General features: G+C 37.0%; 2 non-coding genes across 2 annotated transcripts; one reads left to right on the top strand and one right to left on the bottom strand.

Moving 5' to 3' along the window:
* Positions 1–1,105: 1,105 nt before the first annotated feature.
* Positions 1,106–1,176, top strand: TRNAG-GCC (transfer RNA glycine (anticodon GCC)). Its single transcript has one exon. It is a non-coding gene; the product is annotated as a tRNA-Gly (tRNA).
* Positions 1,177–1,917: 741 nt separating this feature from the next.
* TRNAG-GCC (transfer RNA glycine (anticodon GCC)) lies at positions 1,918–1,988 on the bottom strand. Its single transcript has one exon. It is a non-coding gene; the product is annotated as a tRNA-Gly (tRNA).
* Positions 1,989–4,776: the final 2,788 nt, after the last annotated feature.

Below are 4,776 nucleotides of genomic sequence, written 5' to 3'. Positions count from 1 at the left end.
CTTCTGCAAATGACGCCCCTGATATTTTTTCTGTCTCATCTTTGGAGAATTTTCTTTTTTTTATTATTTATTTATATTCGATAAATGCTGATATACAGTTAAACTGATTCGTATGTGTGAGCAGTTGCGAGAGTGTCCGTGGTAATCGCATTTAAGTTCTAAATCAATAGGTAGGTTTAGGAACCGTTAGTAACAGCATAGATTTTATACAGAGTCATTCATTCCCCTTTATCTCTGCTAGGGTGTCCGAGAAGTCCTTCCCTGATTACAGAAATTGATAACTCAGGCTAGAAATAAGATAGAAATATGAAACTGGTGTTGAATTCTTTACAAACTATAAAAGTTTTGGTCACATTAGTACACTTCCACATGAGCACCCTTCGTAGCATGTAGCACATCTAGGCGTTATCCAATTTCCATCCACGCATTAGCCAACATCACTGGAGGGATCGATGCAACGACTGTGGTTATTCGTTGCTGCAGGGTTTCAAGACCCCCTGGGGGGTTCTGAACCCCAAATGCGTACATTATGGCGATTCACTACTCCACTGACAAAGAATGTCGCTTCGTCGGAAAAGGCAATTCGTCTGAGATAACCATTATCGTCCTCAATACGTGATAGCATTTCGACCGCAAAGTCATATCGACCCTGTGCTCTTGAACTTCTCATACCAGGCTTTAATGCTCTTCACATTAGGTGGAGTCCTCCCAAATTTTGTCTGGAACTGTCTCTGCACCGCGGTTGGTGATCGTGTCTCATGATACCACAGGACACACTGTGCCTTCTCCTGGTTGGTTGGCATGGCTTCTTGGGCTTCTTACTTACGTACTACAAACCTTAAAAAAAAAAAAAAAAAAAAAAAAAAAAAAAAAAAAAAAAAGACTTGGTAAAACAGAACAAACCTAACACAGACAAAAACTTTTATAGTTTGTAAACAATTCAACACCAGTTTCATATTTCTATCTTATTTCTAGCTTGAGTTATCAATTTCTGTAATCAGGGAAGGACTTCTCGGACACCCTGTACTTTATTTTTTCTATGCAAGAATTGTTTCACTTCATTTCTTTCATGTGAAAATCTTGAAAGAACATAAAAGGAGACTAGGCATCGGTGGTTCAGTGGTAGAATGCTCGCCTGCCACGCGGGCGGCCCGGGTTCGATTCCCGGCCGATGCACTTTTATGTCTTATTTTCGAATGTAAGTAAACCTTATTTTACGTCAACAGTCCTTTAATGAAACGTCCACGATAGGCACCTTCATTTGAATTTTTGTACAATTTCTCAAAAATGGTTAATTTTCGAAAGAAAATGTGCTGTGTCAATTTGACAAATTAAAAAATTTTATATCAAATAGAATTTTCGGATATTTTCCAAGATTCATCGTTCTTCATGAATAACGTTAGTTTTCAGACAATTAGATTTAAAATGGCTTCAAAATTTTCACTTTTACTGAAATGTTGAAATGTTTTCAATAGCAATGACCTTTATTCAATTTCAAATGATGTGTTTATGATGTGCAATGAGTTTTAGGATATACAAAATATAACTTAATATTCTAAAACTCATCGTCCACGATAAACTAATCATTTAAAATTGAATGAACGTCAGTCATTACTCTTAAAAACATTGCAACATTTCAGTAAAAGTGAAAATTTTGAGTTCATTTTAAATCTACTTCTCTGAAAACAAAACCATTATTCATGAAGAACGATGAGTCTTAGGAAAAATTCGAAAACTCTATTTGATATGAAGTTTTTCTGTAATTTGTCAAATTGGCACAGCTCATTTTCTTTCGAAAATTAACCATTTTTGAGAAATTAGGCAAAACTGAAAAGAAGGTGCCTATCGTGGAAGTTTTATTAAAGGATTCTTAACGTAAAATAAGGTTTACTTAAATTCGAAAATAAAACACAATGCTGCATCGGGAGGGAATCGAACCCGGGCCGCCCGCGTGGCAGGCGAGCATTCTACCACTGAACCACCGATGCTTGCTATCAACCTTTCTTCTTTTAATATTTTCCGGAAAGAAATGAAGTGAAACCTAATTGTTGGATTAAAAAAAAAAAAAAAAAGTGAGAGAGAGAGAGAGAGAGAGAGAGAAAACTAGGAGAGATAAAGGGGAATGACTCTGCATAAAATCTACGCAGCTAGTAACGGTTCCTGCCAATTGATTTAGAACTTAACTGTGATTACCAAGATCATTCTCGCAACTGCCTACACGTACGAATCAGGTTAATTCTACAGTATCAGTGTTTATCGAATATAAATAAATAAGGAGTATGTTTAATACATGGGGTCGAGAAGCTCGTAAAAAACACAAAATTTACAGGAGAAATGAATGATGGAAGTACTTAGACGTAACATAACGTAACCAACACTACTATAACATAACCTAAAGTAACCTAACGTAACCTAAACTAGTCTAACCTAACTTAAACTAACCAACCCTACCCTAAACTAACCGAATGTGAATAGAAATTACCAAAATTGTTTCGTTTTTTAGAGAAAAAAGCTGGACCCCTTCTGCTAAACATAGGCCATAAATAATAAAAGGCGTCATTTGCAAAAGGTAGAAAATGATAATTCCTGTCCTAAATTTTACTAATACCATAGACAAAGGAATGTAGTAATACCTGTACATATGTTTTTTAATCAATGGTATACTAATAAAAAAAAAACGTGAATCTTTTACGTTGGTGGGAAAACTTGCTCGCGTAGACAAAAACTGAAATGATGTTGCTGAGACATATAACAATCAATAAGTCTTATTCACCTGAACAAAATGATAAGGAGGAGTGTAAATCCTCGTCTGTAATTTTGGAGAAAATCAGTAAAAATGATTTTTTTTTCTAAATCTAAAAATTAACGCTGCTGTGCACACAGTAATCACCCCCATTAGTTAATACTCAATTAATACTGAAGTTAATACTGAAGTATACTGTAAAGTTCTGCTTATGCAGGTGTAGGTACAGCGTAAGTGGAGCTAAATTATAGTCCGAAATCGTTTTCTCCCACCACCAAGTTTTATTGCAAAATCCTTTGAATCTTTGAGTTTTACGTCCCACGGTTATGCAGGATAAAGGAGACGGTGATGATGAGTAATGAATGAAAATGGTGGAATGAAGAAAGTGGGAGAACCCCGAGAAAACCCACGCGCACGGTGTTTGTCCACTACAAAGTTCACTTGACGGGGGCTGGAATCGAACCCGGGACCCCAAGAACCAGAGGTGAACGCTCTACCACTGAGCCACCGCGGCCCTATTGCAAAATTATCTTTTCTATGAAGAGTATATTACAAAAATCACTATGATGTAAAATCCTCTAATAGTTGGGCAAAATATGGTGTTCCAAGGCCCAAGCAGTCTAGGAAAGGATCTCCAAAGAGCTCTCAGCAGGCTAGGCGGAGTGGATTTAGGATTCCTAATGCTCAACGCAAGAAGAGGGGGAATTAAAAGTCACAAGGCTTCACGCAAATCTAGCTGACTGAAGTTACGAATCCCAACAGACCTTCGAGCAAGCTATGTGGGTAGGAAAGGAGGCCTAGAGCTCTGAACAAGTTAGAGAAGGTTCCTCTGAAAGCTCCAAGTAAACTGATAGAATGGAGGTGACCAGCCGAAGACTGATAATAATCACCATGATCTCCTGGTTTTATAGGTGTTCCAGTGTGATGATGGCGCTGGTAGACGTTCGTCGTCACATGACCAGAGGTGACTCTGTGTTCTTGTCGTCTGCCACTGTAGTAAGTCGTAGTAGAATGCACATGCACAAGATTTATATTTATAAATATGAGCACGTGGTGGTTGTTAGTAAACAGCCATGCGCGGGATATTAAAATACACTTACTCAGCTCCGTGCCGTGAAAAATCAGCGCCCGGAGCGAGAGTATACAACGGCGCCCTCCCCCCGTACATATGAGCAACTACTCCGGCTTTCTAAAATTTATGTGGGTGCGTCTGCGGGATGTGTTATATGTTTTCAGGGGAGTCTCGATATTGTTTGATTGATTTCCTTTTAGTTAAAATCTTTTATGAACACTGTCATAAAGGACTGTTCGATTTTATTCACAATATAGTTCAATTTTTCATTGTGAGGGCTGTCTTTGACTAGGCCAGAGACAGGCAAAGAAGTGGAGAATGTGTTGCGTGGTTGTCTTCGCACAAACACATTTGAAACTATCAATTATGTTTTAGAAGTTACAAATTTTAACTCCCATCCCAATGTTTTAATTGCTTATTAATTTTTGATAATGACAAGTGAGAAATATTTTATTTTGTTCCTATCAAACAAGATCTTGTAGGTGCACCGCACTCACAGGATTATTTGTGTGGGTTCTTGTGCCCCGGAGCACCCACGTAGTCGGTGCACATGCATATAGTGAAGTCGACAGACCAGTCGCGAAGCGCAAGAAAATTTTCAAAAATGAACTCGGCTTTTTCTTGATTTTGAGCACTTTTTATTACTTTTTCCTTCACTTATATATATATATATATATATATATATATATATATATATATATATATATATATATATATATATATATATATATATATATATCTTTAATTTTTTCCTCCCAAAGTTTGCACCCCCTTACTTCGGCGTTTCTCCCCCACACCGCAAGGTACTCCACTTAGTAAGCTTTTTATTTTCAGACAGCAAGATGACAATACACTGTATATTAACGAGATATAGTCCATAATTATGATCAGCTGTAATTTTACAATTTTTCTTTAAACTACAGGTATAATATTGTAGAAATATGAAACATAGCCTACATGA

The sequence above is a fragment of the Thermobia domestica genome, chromosome 14, assembly GCF_964235325.1.
Source record: "Thermobia domestica chromosome 14, izTheDome1.hap1.1, whole genome shotgun sequence".
Taxonomy (NCBI): domain Eukaryota; kingdom Metazoa; phylum Arthropoda; class Insecta; order Zygentoma; family Lepismatidae; genus Thermobia; species Thermobia domestica.
Note: the sequence above shows the minus strand (reverse complement) of the source record. Positions and strands in the feature narration are given on the sequence as shown.